The 18,461-nt window shown below is 52.9% G+C and overlaps 1 pseudogene across 1 annotated transcript; it reads left to right on the top strand.

Moving 5' to 3' along the window:
• Positions 1 to 3,315: 3,315 nt before the first annotated feature.
• Positions 3,316 to 15,498, top strand: LOC149750593 (mth938 domain-containing protein pseudogene; annotated as a pseudogene). The gene is made up of 4 exons (XR_016391922.1): positions 3,316 to 3,477; positions 5,698 to 9,018; positions 11,968 to 12,075; positions 13,011 to 15,498. The product of XR_016391922.1 is annotated as a mth938 domain-containing protein pseudogene (transcript).
• Positions 15,499 to 18,461: the final 2,963 nt, after the last annotated feature.

Genomic DNA, 18,461 nt, shown 5'->3' with positions numbered 1-18,461 from the left:
GGTCTTTATCCTCCTCATTTCCTTCTCTTGGGCTCTGCTCCCAAGTCTCTTCTCATCTCTTCTATCATCTACACTGCCTTGCTCGTATTTCATGCTGGCCGTTACCAAAATGTGTCTCCCTGATTCTATCCTCCTTTTCACTGTCCTCTTTGTCTTTTCACTCCCTGCACATCTGTCTGGATCATCCCTTCTTCCCCTAAGAGTTTTTTCAGCCTCCTAGAAATCTGATTTTGGAAGATGGTGATATGGAAGAATACTATGCTATCCATCAAATCGCAGCTCTGACCTTCAAATTCTGCGTCACGCTGTATCTCCACCCATAACCCGAAGCCTAGGTGCCCACATTAGTAAAGGCATTCTAAGCCCTACAACCTTCTATTCTCCCTGCTTCTTCCCTCCAGAAAAGAGCTTCTTCATTTAGGGGTTTGGAAACAGGATCAGAAAGGGAGGCAGTTTCTAGGAAGACAGGAGGTGTTCCCACTATAGCTATGAACTAATCCGATTATTTTAGGTTTGAAGGTACGGAAATACCTGAACCAGTCACTGCGGGGTTGAGATAGAAATAGAAAGTGGTAGTACCAGCTCATTCTCTGTCCCAGTAACTTCCCGTCATGCTCAAGTGCTACGTTTTGAGAGAGCCCTGCGCACAGAGGGGTTGTGGGCACGACCAGCCCCCGGGCCTGAGGCTGGGCTGGTCTCTAAGCCCACACTCATCTTAGACAGCTGAGCTAAGTACCTGTCCAAGCTTAGCGTCCTGGAGATAGAACTAAGAAGGCAGCATTACCTGGTGGAAAGTGGGCTCGACTGGGAAGCAAGAGACTTAGGTGCCAGCCTCAACTCTGCCTCTGACTAAAAGTGACCTTGGGTAGGTGTCTAAACCTCTTCAGCCATTATATCTTTAATTGTGGAGAAAGGACATTGGATTAGCTCCATACTTCTCAAAGTAGTGTGCCAGGAAGTGCTCAGAACCACAGGATTAAATTTAATGTATTTTCCTGAGCTATCAATTTTACTCAAGGGTTTTGAGGGAAAATCTTATTTTAATATTAATCAAGTGATGTCTGATAGAGTAGAATGAAAAATTTACATAATTTAAAAGACAAAACAGATTTCAAGGATGTCCAGTGTGTGGGAGCTTATGGCCCATCCCTGTGTCTTCTGGGGTAAAATTCCCTCTGCCCTTCACAACCTGTTTCTGGGTCAGGTTGGGAGGCTCTGTGCTTGAGGGTTTTCAAGGTCATTTCCTGTTTTAAATGTCCACATGCAGCCTGTGTCCCTCCCAATACAGATTCGTCTCATCCCTCCCACTGGCCTTGGTGGAGACAGGAGACTGCTACTCAGCCCCCTCTCACCAACCATATTATCCCTGTTTGGGATACCAACTCCAACTTGAATAGCGGCCTTGGAGGCCTCCAGGAGGAGATCAGCTGCACTGGGGACTGAAAAGGAGCATTTCTGGGCTTTCAAGTGTTCTTAATGAGAGAGGGGGGAAGAGAGGAGAAAGGAGAAGGGTGTCAAGGAAGGCCTGGAAGAAAAGCACTGCGGGATTATGTAAGCCCTCAAGGTTGGGAGAAGAATGGAGTCGGGTTTGGGGTTCTTTTTAAACTTGATGGCTTTGTTCATTAATCTCCCTTCTGTCCTGCCCCAAAGAAAACAAACAAATAGAAACAGAGCCAGATGCACACAAATCTTGAGGTGGGGAAAAAAAGGGCCGTGTGTGTGTGTGTGTCGGGGGGGCCCTGCCTTGCCAGCTGAGTCACTGCTGCCTCTGCCTCTCACCCTCCAGTCTCCTTCCCCTTCCCTCCCATCCTCTAGCCTCGGCCTGACACAAGGCCCTGGCCCAAGGAAGAATAGGCTTTTCTTCCCTTGTGTCAACGTTTGGAAAGTTCTCATAGACTGATCAAAAGAAAGGATAAAAGCCTTCAAAGCGTTTCCTGGGAGCCTGTGACCTCCATCTGGCCCTTCTGACCCCCCTGTGTGTTTTCCGGTCAAGAGAGGGAAGAACACAGAGATGGGGCCATGTCAGATGTTTGCCTCTGTCCAGACACCACCCGTCCTGTCAGTGTGGGCTGATTAGGACCACTGCCCCTTCTTCCGCCCCAATCCCCAGGCAGTGCCTCTGTGCCCTGTGAGAAGGGAACAGTGTTCCTGCAGAGAACTGCCCAGAGTGGGTACCTCAGGGACCCCCCTTTCCCCAGCTGGAGAGGGAGGATGACTTCCTGGCACACGCAGCCCATGGGGACTGCCTCTTTGATGCACCTGCCTCCTCACCCTCCAGCCCCCCCACCCCCCCAGCACGCTCCCTCTCTGAGTCACCACAGCGGCCACAGCGCCTGCGCCTACCCATTGTGTAGGGCTGCAAGACTGCACATCCTGGTCCTGTCTGAGAAGCTTGGCACTGTGCAGAGTTCAGCTGAGGACAAAGGATGCACCACTGCCTCCTCAGCCCCAGCTCCAGCCATCCCAAGAGCCTGCAGGCCTGGCCCCATCTGGGTCCTCACCCCAGAGGAACATCTCAGAGACATTAACCCATCCCTCCTCACCTTGACCGAAGAGCCAGAAAAATCAGTCCAGGTGCTAAGACACGGCTGGAAGCGATGGCATTAGTACAAATAACTTCTGTTGTCATTGTTATTCTACTGTTATCAGTAAGACCTGCGACACTGAAAGGGTTCCCAAGCATACTGGGGGAGATTTCAGAGGGGCTGGGCTGGCGATGACCAAGGGGTCTGTTGAAGACCTCTTATTTGTGTGTCAGCCTGCTCTGACTATTTAATCAGTCACCACCTGGCCTAGGCTCCTGGATTCTCCATAGGGGAGAACCCAACTGATCCCCAAAGATACTGGTTGAGAGGATCACCCTAGTTGAGAGGTTAGAAGTATTCTTCCAGACAGAGCCCCCTAGGGAGAGTTCACCCCCATGCCCAGCTGGACTTAGTGGAGAGGGTGCTGGCAAGACTACAGATGGCTGGAGGGGAGCGGAGGAGACGAGAGGGACTCCTGCAAACTTCAAGCCTCACCGATCCTCAGCCTGGTGCTGAAGATTACCTCCCCGCCACCAGGGGGCAGGGCTCCCCAGCCCCATGGGACTGCCCTTGCCCTGGCGGCTTGCCTTCTTCCTGTCCTCTCCTGCCCACCGACCCCAGCCCACCCCCTTTTACTGTTAGGTTGAACCATATGAAATTACCAGTTTTAAAGAATGGGTCTCATGTCAGCAATATAAGTGGTCCAATTTACCAATATTTAATACCAATAAAAATAACAGCATCAGCCTCCTTCAGACTACCAGGCTCTGCATGATATGAAGCACATTAGATGCAATTCCGCTTGATCCGCACAGCCAGCTGGTGGCAGTTAGAGCCGCAAGAATCTCTCTCCAAGGTCACAGCTAACCTTCCAATCATCAAAGCCAAGGGCGTTCTCTCAGTCCTCGACCCCGGCAGTCTCTCTGCGTCATGTGAGACTGATGGCCAGCCTGTCTGTTCTGGACACTCTGTCCTTCGGTTCTTATTGAGATGTGGTGGGGATCCACTGATTTTGGAGACCTTGATTAGCTCATTAGTGGCCCTGCCACTTCTAGGCTTTGGGATTTGGAGCAAATCACTTAAACTCTTTGAGTTTCCTTTTCCTTTACCTGCAAAAAACAAGGGGCCTAATGATATCTACCTCACCAGAGTGTTGGGAGAATTAGATAAGTGCACAGACGTACCAAGAGCGCTTGGTGGGGTCGGCACTAACAGGGTGCAGAGTCTCACCATCACTCTCTGGCATGGTCCTCCAGGCTCTCTCCTCCCGGTCTCTTTAGGTTTGGTCCATCTCTCTTGCTGTGGTCTCTCGCAGGCCCTGAATTGTTGGTGTTTCTCAGGGATCCCCCTTGGCATCTCTAACCACTCTGCTCTCCCTTCCTCGGCTGTTTCAACCGCTCCCACAGATTCCCCTCACCTCTGCCCTGTACAACCAACACTTACTTACAGGCTCCCTCTAACTGGAGAGTCTAGTTTTAACGTGTTCAGACTGATATCCTCTCTACTCAGAAGGGAGTCTCTCCTGTGCTTTCCCTCTTGTTCCCAGCATCACCATCCATTCAGTGCCCAGGCTGGAAACCTTAGAGTCGCCCTCGGTTTCTCTCTTGCCGCTTATCCAGCGGGTCACTGGGTCTTATCAATTCTGCCTTTGTGGGCTTCTCTCCAACTCCTTTGAGGCTGCCCTAGTTCTCTTTCACCTGAAGTGCTGCAATGATCTCCTGTCTTCCCACCCCCAGCCTCGCCTCCCTCACCTCCACCCCCTCAGCTGCCACAGTGCCTTTCAACAACACAATTACATCCCATCGCTCTGGCTTTCAATCCTTCAAGGAGTTCCACAGCTTCTGTAGTAAAACCCAAACTTCTAGACATGGCATTCAGAACCCTTCACCATCTGATGCCACCTTGATTTCCAAAGCCTCTCCTTTTGGTACTTTTCCCTATGGACCCCATCTTCTAGCCATATAGAATTGCCACTGGCTCTTCGAACGCAGTCTGCACCCCACTTGCACGGCCCCATGCTTTTACCAAGCAGGTCTCTCTGCCTAAAATGCCCTCATTACTCTCTCTACGTTCCTGGGACATTTTGCCACATCATCGATATAGCACGCCTCTGTCCTTGAGAGATGGTGAGCTCCTTGAAGGCAGAGACTACACCTTAGTTCTCTTTTCAAGCTGGTGCCTTTGAATTTAACCTAATTGATTAGTATAGAGGAAGGACTTAGACATGAAATCCCTGGTCTGATTCCAGGCTAGGGATGCCAACCAACTGCGTCTGGGCCGTCATTTACCCCACCTCCTGCCCTTAACAGATATCACTAATTCATCACAGTACTTTTTTTCCTCACTGAACCTCAGAATCTTTCTCAGCATGGTGATACAGAGAGCCATTTTCAATCCAATGCAGTTAGCCTTACAAATGAAACCTATTTGTTATCCTGGCAGGTCTGGGTCACAGCCAAAGTTCCCTATCTATCCTTCTTTCCCACTATTTGCCATCCAGATCTGTGCCATCTACTTGCTATGGGAACTTCAGTCAATCTCTTCATCTCTCTAGGGCTCAGTTTCCTCACCTAAGGAGGCAATAAAACCTTCCATTGTTTGGTTGGGATTACAGGAGATAAAAGTATGTGAAATCTGTAAGGCCTGTATGCAAATATAAGATATTATTATTAGCCTACTTTGCAGATGAAAGAAAAATATCTAGCAAATTAGAGAAACTAAGGCTCCGAGAGGTAAAGTAACTTGCTGATGTTCATTTAATGGCAAAGCCGGACCCTCTGTCTCCAAGTCCCGTGGACCTTCACTCATGCTGCCTCTCCACACCCACGTGGGCTTGGTGATGCTCCAGCTACCTCCTGCCTTATTTGTCCTTTCTCCAGGGTAACAGTGATTCATGCGGTAGGACTTACTACAGACCTGGAATTGGAGGAGGCTTCCAGCCCACCTCCTTCATCCTACCTCCCTATAATTCCATCATAATTCCCAAGGTGAAGCTCTCCCCAAAACCCATTCAACCTGCCAAGAGGTAGGAAAGGTGTTTAGTGAGGGATGACACATAGAACTCAGTTCCTACATCATGCTCTTTGGCCCCTTGCCCTCCTGCTTCCCCTTGGTGGCTCCAGCCAGCTGGCAGGCTGCTCAAAGCCCAGGATGAGGGGTAAAACACGGAGAGGTTTGGGATCGTAACTCTGAAAACAGAGGGCATTGGAGTTCAGTTAAATTCCTTCTTCCCCTGAAATTGTTTCCCTCTCACAGGGGGCAAATGAAAGTACCAGGCTCTACTAAAATCTGTAAGGACTGCAAAGTGTGGCCAGGGGGAAGTCAGGCTTGGGACTGGAGAGAAACAAGAACTGAGTGTTCTCCTGGTGTGCAGCCTGCAGATGTGCAGGAAGTTGTCGAGAAAGGCGTGCTGACCCTTGTTATTGGCCAGGGGATGAGTGAGGCCTAGAAGGTACCCTCATCAACTGTGGAGTACCTCAGGAAACAAGGCATTGATGTGCGGATCCTCCAGACAGAGCAGGCACTGAAGGAGGATAATGCTTTGGTTACCCAAGGCATCGGGGGGGAGGGGTCTTCCACTCCACCTGCTGATGGAGCCTTAAGAGAATAACTCACTAAGAAATGATAAAATTTTTTTTTAAAGAGCCCAGGATGGCCAGGCCCCAGAAGATAAGGTTTTTGGGGTGGAGGCCAGGGAGCCACTGAGCTGTCACCAGATCTGCCACCAGAATCTGAGAAACCAGAGAGAGGCCAACCTGATGGGACCGGTTCCTTAGGGTCCTGGAACCAGTAGGGCTCCCCACCTGAGAGAAGAGAGGGAGGCTGACCTACCTCCTGGCTGAAGCACCCTTCTCTATACCTTTTCTCGTCTGTGATCTTAGAAGCTGTGTGGCTGTGACGAGGGAGGCCTTGGACCTAGTCGGTGGAGGGTCCGAGAGGCAGTGTAGGTGGCGGGGAGGCAGGAGAGTTACCCCCTCCTGTCAATGATTCTCCTGTCAATCAGGAGAATCACTCCTGAACTGCTTCCTACCTGTGTTTTGTTCATCTTTGTGACCTCCTCAGTGCCTATTATAGAGCTTTGTCTAAATATTTCTTGGCTTAAAAGAGCCCACAGTATTGATATTGTACATTTCTTTACCCTCCCTCAGGCTCCCTTTTTGGTATTTGACCTGCTTCATCCTTGGGAAGTCCTTCCTCCGAGCTTCCCATTAAAGCGTCAACCTTCAGACAGCTGCGCACACTGACTCGGTCTCTCCATCCGCCTTTACTCCAGGCTGAAGAGCTGTCTTCTCTCTAGTTTCCCTCAGTTCTCGCTCCACACTGCCCTCAGCCCACTGCCATCAACACTCTCGTGTCTCTCTCTCATGAGGGGCCAGGTGGGGGAGGGCCCACAGTGGGTACTCAGTGCTTAGCACAGAGCCTCAATGCCAGAAACCCAGAGCCTTCTGCAGGGGGCAGATCCCTCTTTCATCGTGGGAAAGGAGAGAGGTGGAAAACTCCAGACCTGGACCCCAAACTGGTCCAGAGTCGGGCAACTATGGATAGAGCTTCTCCTTCTCCCTGGACCGACCAGGTCCTCCTGGGAAGCCCAGTGCTTCCTGGTGCCCACGTGACCAAAGACAAGAGGACTGAGCTTGGGAGAAAGAAAAGTAGGAAAAGAAAGATGGAGGGGAAGTGGAGGGATCCCAACTCGCAAGCCCCTAGAATGACAGGTGGGACAGAGTATGTAATAAGCTGGCCTCTCCAGCATCAGCATTCTTGGTCCTCCACCCACCCCTCACACACAGCCTCTGCCCGCCAGCTACACTAAGCTTCTCCCAGTGCTTGAACGGGCCATGCCTTCTCTTACCAACAGTTCTTGGCAAACAATGGGGCCTCTTCCGTGAAGCACTCTTCCCCTCCCCACTCCACTTGGTCGACCTCTACCCTTCCTTCAAGCCTCGCCTTAGATGTCACTTTCTCTGAGAAGCCCTTCCAGACGCCCACAGCCCCAGTGTGAGCTGCTGCCCCTCTGTGTCCCCACGTGCTGCGGACTTCCCCACCTCAGCCCTTGTGCTGGGTTTCCGCGTACCGCGTCATCCTATCCTCCCTGAGAGGTGGGTAATGCCATTGCCTTCATGTGAATGTGTGGAAACCAGACTCAGAAAGGTTAGCTGACTTGTCCAGAAGGACCACTAGTAAGGAAGAGGTGACTGCAAGTTGAACCCAGGCCCACTTAAACTGCACTTTTCATCTGGCCACCATATCATCATGGCATGTCGGTGCTGGGAGGCCCACATGGTCATCCTGTTCAACCCCTTCATTTCACTGAAGAGGAAGCCAAGGTTTAGAAAAGTTGAGTAACTTTTCCACAATCACACAGCCGGCTTATAGCACCAGAATCAGAGCAATAACCCTGACTTTCTTCTTCATCCCAAAGCTCTCTCTTCCTACCAGATCTTTTCTTAACCCTGGGGTCCTGAAGGGCCAACCTGGGAGCATTATCCACTGAGCTCTTCCCCTCCAACCAAAGCCCCAGCCTAGGGGTGTCCAGTGTGCGCCTCCCATCAGCAGGCCTCAGGAATCTCCTTGCCCCACAGCAGCTGGCCCAGAAATATGACAACAAGAAGAGCTAGAAGAAACAGCAGATAGCGGGCCCATTGGGAAGGGGCAGATTCAATGATGTTCTCTGCTAGGGGCTGTGGAAATGATCAAGGGAGTTATCTGAGACAGCTGGAAGTCCATGGCCCACAGGGGCCCTGAGCCCCTTTGGAAATGTCTCCTAGGCCACCCAACCTCTGTTCAGTAGGCGGCTAAGCTGGGCCTCTCTTTCTCATCAGGGGGAGTGAGTCTTCTACCTCTTCCCATCCTTCCCCTTTGCCTGCTAATCCCTTATACCCAGGAAATGCTTCCTGCTAAGTCAAAATTTACTTGCTGCTGCCTAAGGAATTTGTTCTTATTTTTACCCTTGGTGGAGATGGAGCCCCATAGGCACCCTGTGCTTCTGACGCATATTCAGGGAATTGAGCCACCTTCCCCGACAGGGGTCCTCGCCACTCCCTTTCCTTCTCAGGTTCCACATTTGAAGAGCAACCTCTGACCCTCACACAGAGAAGCCTGGCGTGGGGGGGTGGGGGGTCTACTATCACCCTGGGAGGGAATCTCTCTGCCCTTCCCCAACTTTCCACTTATTCCTTATCCACATTTCTCCTTTGACTAGAAGGATGGGGGCAGGGGTGGCCCAACGACACTGACTAGATGCAGAACTAGATTCAGAGGTGGCTGTCTCACTGTCCCCCCCACCCCCCCACCCCGAGCCTGAGTGCAGCTGGAGGGGCTGAAATTGTCCTTTGGCCAGGCCTCCTTCTCCAACAGGGGACATTTGGAAGGGCACTTGGAGTCGGAAGAATACACCAGAGAATAAGGGCTGGGAGAGGAGTGTTCCTGCATGGAGGAAGACAGATGGATGATGCAGCTTCAGCAGAATCTGGCAGCCAGCGGGGGAGCATGCTAGGTGAGCAGTGGGGTTAAGGCATAGAAGGGTCCTGCAGGGGTCTTTGCAATTCTGAGGTAAGGGAAACGTCATGGAGATCGGCATTCGATAACATTTGCAGATGTGCAAACCAATATCAGCTTAGTTCTCCATCTAATGGGGTTTCTGCAACTGTGACCCCATCAACCACCCCAGGTCCCAGCACACCATCATGCAAGCAGCCCTCAAATCCTTGGGGTCCTGGTCCTGGTAAGCCCTCCATCTCTTCCCTTTTTTTTTTTTTAATCTTTTATTATTATCCCTTCCCTTTTTAGGGTACCTGCTCCAGGCTTCCAGAAGATGCCCCAGACCAGAATAGTAGGAGAGGCATAGACATGCCCTATAGATCCTTATACAGACATAGGATATTAACAGGGAAGGTCAGAGCCAGGTGTCGTGAAGGACTTATAATCAACAGAGATCTCAAACTCCAAACCCTGGCCAAGAAGGCCAGGGGGCTCCTCTCTCCAGTGATCCATCAGCAGTGGGAATGGGGCCCATGGGAATGTAGGAAATGAAAGGAGGTAGGCTCACCCTGCCTAGAGGCAGTCAAGGGTCAAGGTGAACTTTTGAGTTTCTTTCTGGACGCAGAATCCTGTTTAAGGTCCCTGTACCCATTGTTCTCCCCCACTCCAACCCCAACATGCCCCCACTCTTCCCAAAGAAGGTGGGCAAAAGATAACTCTGTGAAAATTCCGCATGGGTTGGGTCATCTGAGTGAAGCCAAGAGGCATAGTGACCCCTCCCCCGCAAAATACAACCCAGAAAAACACCCAGCTGCAAGAGACTTCCATTCGAGAATGGAGTCCCAGTCTTGCCACCTGGATATGTCATGTCACCTGTCAGAGCCCTACTATAAAACGGGGAAATGATAACGAGGCCATCTACCTCACAGGGTGGTGAGAGGCCGTGACCCTGAGTGCACTGGGCAGATGCAAGGGCTGGTGGCCCTGGGCCGGTGCTGGGGCAGGCTGGGGTTGGTCATTCCCGCATCACTCCATTCAGTGTGTTTGGCTCCGCTCTGGGGCGGGGGTCCTGGCTCACCAAACCTCTCTGTGGTCTGTGGGATGGTGGGGGAGGGGCGGGCGTGCTCACGGTTCAGCAGAGACCGTGTCCGTGGTTAACGTATAAGCAAGTGCGGTCTGGAGCAGCGGGACATTCCCCGCCCCAGGGCCACATTCTTGAGGTCACAACAAGTGCAAACTTGTTATAACCTGTGTTGGAGCAGCAGGGGGCAGCGAGGGCACGGGGTGGGGGGGTGGTCGGGGGCTGGGGCGCCGGTGCTGAGCCGCTCGAGGCTGGAGGCTGGCGGAAGGGGTGCAAAGGGGATGGAGGGCGGGTGTGCTGGTGCATATGCGAGTGGCCGGTGCGGGTCTGTGTACCTGAGTTGGCCTGCTGGGTCTGGGCACATCCGCTCCGGCGTGCGTCCGGGAGCCGTGTGTGGGGCCGCATGCATGAGCGTGTGCCTGTGTGTCTCTGCATATATGAGCCTCGTGGTGGGAGGAGGAAGAGAGGCGGGAAGGCACGGGCCGCGGCGGCCGGGCATGTGGAACCGAGGAGTGGGCAGGCTGAGTGCCCCTTCCCCTTGGCCGGCCTCACGGAACCTGCATTCCAAGTCCATCCACAGACTGCCCCACCCCCGCCCCCTGTAAGTCGGGGCCTCTCCCGGCCTTGGGCCCATCTCCCCAGCCTGCCCGGGGAGGAGGGGGGGAGGGGTCGCCTCCTGCCCATCCCCCCTGGCTCTGGTCCCACTCCCCCAAGCTCGCTGGGCCCTCCGGACACTGGGGCGGGTGGGGGTGGGAGCGGGGGGAGGCTCTGAAAGCAGGTGACTGTTTGGGGGAACTCGGGGACAGAGCCCCCATTGTGCCCGCCCCGGAGGCGCCTCAATGGAGCTCTGGGGCACAAAGGGGCTTTGACAATGGGCAGGACATTAGTATGCAGAGCCAGCCCCTCGGCCCTCTCCCTGTCCCACAGCCCAGGGGCGGGGGCTGGGGGGATGCTGGCCTCGCGGGTGGAGGCAGGGGGTGGGGCAAGGCTGATACTGAAGAGATCTCAGCCCCCGGGGGCTCCCCTGGGGACACTGCCCAGAAGACAGGGGAGGGAGACTAGAGCAGGGCCCCCAAACCTGCCACGAGCCAAAAAGGGCTTTCCAAATGGAAAAAACCAGGGGGACTGGGAGGGATGGGGGAGGAGGGGCTGTGGGAGGCCAGGCCCCTTCCTCCCAACTGGACTCTGGAAAGAAGCACGTGGGCAGCCTGACCCCACCCACTTTGGGCCTCAGTTTTCCCATCTATTCTAGGGAACTGTGTGGGTGGCAGAGGAAAAACTGAGCAATAGACAGCAAGGTCTCAAACCTAAGCCCGCCCCGACTCCTCAGGCTCGACTCCTCAGGCTCGGGGGCTGCTGGTGGGATCTGACCCTCCAGAATGCTTCTGCTCAGGGTGTGTGCTTGGGGTTTGGGGTATTTAGGCTTCTGACAAGGTGGTGCCTGCAGCCCAGCTCAGGGGGGTTTGGCTGACAGGCCAAAGAGCCAGGGCTGGCTCCTCCCACCCTTGCCCCTGGTGTGTTCGTCTGTCTCCCCATCTGCCTCATCCCTACCCCCACTGGCACCCTTCCCAAGGTGCATGCACTGCCCGTGGCACCACAGCACAAAGGGCAGGGTCAGGAGCCACCGGGAAAGGGATCCAGAGCCTGGAGTGCTGGGAGACTGAGAGGAGGGAATGATCCAGGAAGGGGCTGCAGGCAGTGAGCAGGAAAGAGACACCCCAGGAGAAGCAGTGTTGCCCGATCACAGACTTCCTCTGCCCTGGGCCAGGAACCCTTAGGAGAGAGGGCTGGGGCCACTTTACAGAACTGCTCCCCACAAGGCAAGATGGAAAAACCTTCTGGGCTTAGGAATGCCTTCTCCTGGCTTGCTTTCTCCTTTTTCAGTTGCTGTTGAGGTCAGGAAGTCCCTCCCTGCTACCCGCCCTCAACTCAAGGCTTCCTTCTCTACTGCTATTGGCCCTGGATGGCACACTTGGGATTGCTGGGAGAGAGGTAAGTTCTGCTCCCCTCCTCTCAGGACCTTGGGTTTTTTCCCCCACTGAAAAAGTCTGGTGGGGAAAGTGTAGGGCTAAGAGTTAGAACTGGGTTCAGGGCCCAACAACCCTGTTAACTTTTCCTGGGACCTCACACAGGTCACTTTTCCTCTCTGGTTCAAGAAGCCCACATCTGCAATTTGGGAAAGGTCACTTCTGCATCGCACTGCCTCCTGGGCCCACGGGCAGTGGATTCAGGGGCAAGGCTCTGGTATTTAATAAGAGCTCATATTATTTAGCACTATGCTAGGCCCTTTTCTAGCGTTACATCATCTAATTCTCAACAATTCTAAAAAGTAGGCACTTTTTAAAAGCTCCATTTTATAGACGAGACAACTGAAGCACAGAGATGTTAATAATCTGCCCAAAGTCACACAGCTAGTGAGTGGTAGAACGGAGATTCAAGCTCCAGTAGGTAGTCTGTCCCCAGGACCCACATGATTAACCACTACCCCATACTGCCTCCCTAGTGAAAACATTCAAAAGACCATGGGCAGCTAAGGGAGATCAACCAGGATGTTCATATCACCTGGGGCTTTTCCAAACTGTTTTCTGACGTTCCTGTGGACTAGTAATTCTCAAAGTGTGGTCCAGGGACCCTGGGGGGGGCCTGAGACCCTTTCAGAGGCTCTATGAGGTCAAGCCTATCTTCATAATAATACTAATATGTTATTTGCTTCTTTTCACTTTCATTCTCTCATGAGTGTTCAATGGAGTTTTCCAGAAGCTACATTGCAATATGATATTATAACATATTGAATGCAGAAGCAGATATGAAACACCAACTGTCTTCTATTAAGCCAGATATTGAAAAGATTTGTGAAAATGTGAGACAATGCCACTTACTGAACTTTTGTTTGTCTGTTTTTAAATATAGCTATTTTTTCATTAAAGATATGTCATCTAGGGCTTCCCTGGTGGCGCAGTGGTTGAGAGTCCGCCTGCCGATGCAGGGGAGACGGGCTCATGCCCCGGTCCGGGAGGATCCCACATGCTGCGGAGCAGCCGGGCCCGTGAGCCATGGCCGCTGAGCCTGCACGTCCAGAGCCTGTGCTCTGCAACGGGAGAGGCCACAACAGTGAGAGGCCCGCATACCACAAAAAAAAAAGTCATCTAAATTGACATGCAAAAGGGGTTTATTGCTGTTATTTTTAAATGAATGAATGCATATTTTAAGTTTCCTCTCATTTCTAACCTATCAATGTAATCCACATGAACAAAAGCGCTTTGCAGTCTTCAATAATTTTTAAGATGTGAAGGGGTCCTGAGACTAAAATGTTTGAGAACCACTGCCCTAGACTCAGACATCCTCGCCCTTTCCTCTTGCCATTGCCCATGTCTTTTTTACAGAGGGTCAACCAGGGAGATTTAGATGTGGGGAGAAGGTGTGTGCCCGGGTCTCGTGGTTGGGAAAAGGATGGGGGTGGAGCTGAGGATATATCGCTAAAAGGTCAGGCCTAACCCGACTTGAGAGCTATGCCCACATGTCTCCCAGCTTGCAGGCTCCCACCCAGAGGTATGCTGCAGACAACGGAGCTGTCCCAGACTGGACTCTGGCCTCTGCCCCTTTCCCACTCCAGACGCCCACTGACAAGCCCAGCATCAGGCAGGAGCAGACCTCCCTGGCGAGGAGAGAAAGGTTCTGTGGATACCCACGTGGACTTTTGTGTTTGGGCCAGCAGCGTTTAATCTGCTGCTTATAATCTTAGGGTAAAACTGTCTCCACAGGATGGGGAGTTTAGTAGGAGAGGAGTTTCTCTGGAGCTTCCCTAGAGAGTTGGATAATAGAGTCTTACATATACCCTAGTCTAGGACACTCCTAAACCTCTGAAGTCAGGGTCCTCCCCCAGAATTAGCAACCAGAAAGGTTTCCTACCTAGAGTCAAGCTGGTCAGTAGACAGTCTGTGCCCTGGGGGCAGAGGGGTCCAGGGAGGGAAGAGATGCCTTTGCTTCAGGGAGTCGACAATCTGACAGGGGTGTAGGCCCCACCCTAGAGGAGCTCCTGTTATGGTAGGAGACAGGATGTCCCCTCCAACATTACCACTGTCCAGGTCATCCTGGGCAAATTCATAGACACGAAAGACAAGGAACAGGCAGGATGCTGAGGAGAAGGGGTACAAGATGACAGAGCAGATAGGGAAACAGAAGGATGGAGATTTGTAGGAGGGGCAGGACTTGGAGGGGTAGGCCTGTGTGAGGGCCCAGGGTGGAAGGGGTGTGGCTCAGGGATGGCCATGGGATATGCTCCCCCAGAACAAGGTCTGAATCGATGGGGGTCCCAAAAGATAGGGGAACTGGAGGGGATGGGAGAAAGAAAGGTTGATATAAAGTATCTTGAAGACTGTGATTGGGAGTTTTCATCTGAAAACCCACAGAGACGTATGAGTAGCAAAGGGGCAAGATAAAACCGATGCTTCATGATGACAGTTCCAGGGATAATTCTGTGTGGAGTAAAGAGAGAATCAAGGAGCAAGAAAGGTGGAAGTTAGGAAGATCATTAAGGAGGCCGCTTTGGGCACCCAGGCTCACATGATGGACAGGCCGATCAGCGGGCAGAGAAGAGACGGACTCACACACCTGAGGGGAGTTGTGGGGGAAATGCGGGCAGGGAGGAAAGAGGCAGGGCCATGGAGGGACAGGGGTGAGATGTCAGGGTAGAGAGAAGCTGGCGTCTTTGGCTGGAAGACATAAGTCACCCAGATGGGGAAAGAGACTATTTTAGGGAAGCCCAGCAGCTCGGTTACATTTATCGAATCCAAGTTGGAGACAGCACATCTGCTTGGTGAAAACTCATGGAAAGAAGGGCCCAGGGGCGTGGAGACCCAGGCGACGCCCAGCTTGTTGGAATGAAGACAGGAACCTCATCTTAAACGACTTGATAATTCTCCCACCTTCCCAAACTCTAGAAGGGCAGAGAGACAGAGACCTAGGACAGACCTCAGAAAAGCCACAGAGAAGGGCTGCAGCAGGCCCAGGAGCCAGGCAAGATGATGGAGTAGAAAGAGTCACAGAGGTGGGAGAACCATAGCAGCCAACAACTGCACTTTTTATTTTTAACATGTTGAGCACCACTCCAAGCCCTTTACAAATATCGAGTCTTTTAATACTCGACTATAATTAGCCCCATTGTAAGGCTGAGGAGACATTTGTAGCTACTAAGCAGTGAAAGCAGGATTTTAAACCCAGGAAGTCTGACTCCAAGGCTGTGCTCTTAACCACTACGCCTCTGCCTCTCAGACGACAGAAAGGAGCCCTGAGACAGCACTGTGGGGTCTCACTTTCCCTCCAGAAGAAGCCTCTTGACAACTGTTGCAATAATCCGTGCGCTTCTCCGAGCTTCACAGCTCCCCCTCACATGCCTTAAGGATGGGCTTTTTTTTTTTTTTTTTTTGCGGTACGCGGGCCTCTCACCGTTGTGGCCTCTCCTGTTGCGGAGCACAGGCTCCGGACGCGCAGGCTCAGCGGCCATGGCTCACGGGCCCAGCCACTCCGCGGCATGTGGGATCTTCCCGGACCGGGGCACGAACCCATGTCCCCTGCATCGGCAGGCAGACTCTCAACCACTGTGCCACCAGGGAAGCCCCCAATGATGGGCTTTTTTTGTTGGGGGTGGGTTTGTTTTAGTTTGGGTCCAGAAGGTGGTCTGCCTCTCTTTCCCAAACTCCATTTCGGGTCTCTTTCCTTTTATGGACCTGCTTCCTGAAATCTAGCCTAAGTCCTTCAAGCTGCAGCCCCAATCCTTTCCCCGGGTCTTCTGCCATTGGAAGGGGAGCAGAACGGCCATATCCACTCCTTCTATGCTACACCTTTTTAGGGGCCTGAAGTGCTAATTCAGTCCTCTGAAGCCCATGCTTCTCCAGTCTCTTTCTCCAGGCCACCCAGTTCAGTTTTCGCTTCTCTCCTGCATTCCAGAGCCAGCCCCTCCCTTCTCCCCCACCTCAAATCCAGCTCCCAGCTGGCAGACACCCACGGGAGACTTTTTCCCATAATCCCTTTCTCTGTGCCCTTTCAAGCTTCTGATTTGGGGAGGGCATGAAGAGGGGCCACTCAGATGCACTGTCTCCATGAAAATGGTGGCAACACGTATATTAAACTTGGATGAAGGGAGAAAAGCATTGAACGCAGCCTGTGGAAGAGACAGGGTGATGTGGTAAACTCAGAAAGCTCTGATTCCCAAGAGCCGCCCCTGCCAACCAGCCTTCACTGGGTGCTAAAACACTTGGATTCCAGATCTCCCATCTCTAATCTTTCTGCAGTTTCATCTTAGCAGTGTGCCTTGGACTGTCCCTTCTCTCTGCCCCTTCCAGGGCCTCACCACCATCCTGGACAGTTTGGCATTAACCCGGACAGTAGCACTGACCAGTCAGGCAAGAGAAGAATCTAGGCCGGGGAGGGGAGGGAGACTGGAGCTTTTTTCCTTCCGTCCTAAATAACCCTTGGCAGGAAAGTTGAGGGGCTCCATTGCCCAACATCTCTTTCCCTCCCCACTGATGCCAGGAGGTTCGGCCTATCTTCCATCTTGTGTGCAGAAACCAAGCATTTTACTAAAAGATGCAGGGGGTCTTTTCTCCTTTGTAGAAGTGGGTCTTTCTGCATGACTCACCCCCTGCCCCCCAGAGCCCTAAACCCCTTATTCCATCAATTCGGGCATGACCCCAGAGGACTTGATCTAAGCCCACCCAGATCCAAGTGTCCCAGCCTCTCTGGTCCCTAAGGAGGACCAGGGAAGGAAGCCCCTGGGTCTTCTGCCACGCCCTTCCCTTCTAGCCCAAGCCAACCAGGCTGGAGTTATAGACGAGCTCGTGCACAGAGGTGCAGGTGTGGGGATGGGGCGCCATTCAGTGGGGCACAGGGAGGAGGTGAGGGATGCCAGGAGTTGGACAACTAACCCTCCCACACAAACGTATGTGTCCACAGACCGCATGTAGGGCAGATGTTGGGCAGACAGATTTTTTTCCCTCAGGGTAGGGGGCAGCAGTGGGATTCTGCATTAGAACCACAGAAGGATTGGGACCCTAACCCTGCCCCCGCCAGCCCTCTCCACTCAGTGGAGTCGTTGCCATTTGATATCCACTGAGACAAGTTGGCTGCTCAGCTCGGGGTGGGGGGCGGGGGGATGGCTCAGAAAACAGCAGCTTCTTTCAGGACCCAGGTTGGCAAGGGCTTTGGGAGGCTGGACTGGCCCAGATCACCCCCCAACACCCCCTCTCTCCCTCCCTCGCCACCACCACCAAAGGACTGGAGGGCGGGGAAGAGGAGTTGGCACTGCCTGGGCCATGCCTGTTGCCTCTGCAGACCAGCCCTGGCCCCTCTCCCTGGCATGATGCCTTCCCTCCCCCTCCTCCCTCGTTTCCTCCTCCCTGAAGAACTAGCTATAAGCCAGGACACTTGGCTGCTTCTACACTTGGTCCCCCGTACCCAGCCTATACCATGAGGAACTAACAAGCCCTGCACAGGATGGTACCCACCATCATGCCAGGAACACGTAACAGAACAGAAATCCTTGGAGATTAGCAACAGCGTTTCAAGATGAAACTGAATGGAATTCAGAGTAGCTTCTGGTCCCTTCTCAGACTGGTTTCCTGATACCCACTCCAGGCCCTCGTCACGCCTAAACAAGTGTCACTCCTCACAGAAGCGCACCAAGTCTCCCATCATCATCTCCCTCCCATCCAGAAATGCCTGAAGCATTTCCTGGTGGGGAAAAAAATTTCAAGCACCGTGGCCAAGGCAGATGGGCCAGAAATCTTCAGCCAGAATATGTATCAATAAGCAACGGAATCAGGCTTTAAGCCTAGGCCTCCTTTGGGGTCCAAATCTGTACTGGCTTCTTCCGCACCCCCACTTCCCCATCTGCCTCACTGTGCCTGGGGCCCTTCATTAACAAGCATGAGATCTCAAGATACAAGAGGTCCTACTCGCACTCGTCCCCAGTTTTGTCCTTCCATGCATCCTGGGGCTCAACTCTTCTCCCTCAAATCAGGAAGTTCCAACCTGTCTCTTTCCTAACGCAGGTGCCCTTGGTTAGTTCCTGATGGGGAGAAGGGATGGGATGGGGAAGGGGCATCTCACCTGGAGGGTGGATGTTTTGGAACCCAATCTGCCCTTCGTACTCTAGCAGAGGTGACCCTGCTGCTCTCCTCCAGGTGATCTCAGTGTGAAACAGCTGTGGCGAGGGGAGGAGGGTTGTAATGGGGAGTGGGGAGAGGTGTCTTGAAGTGGGAGGCAAGTTGGAATGAAGGGAAGAAACTGGGCGGGCAGGGGTCCCAGTCACACCAGGCTACTACATCTCCCTAACCTGAGCTGTAGGTGTTTTCTTCCCCTGTGTGAACTAGTGATCAGTG

This window comes from Delphinapterus leucas, chromosome 1 (genome assembly GCF_059928025.1).
Source record: "Delphinapterus leucas isolate spDelLeu-1000000601 "Yukka" chromosome 1, BTC_Dleu_Yukka2, whole genome shotgun sequence".
Classification (NCBI taxonomy): Eukaryota; Metazoa; Chordata; class Mammalia; order Artiodactyla; family Monodontidae; genus Delphinapterus; species Delphinapterus leucas.
Note: the sequence above shows the minus strand (reverse complement) of the source record. Positions and strands in the feature narration are given on the sequence as shown.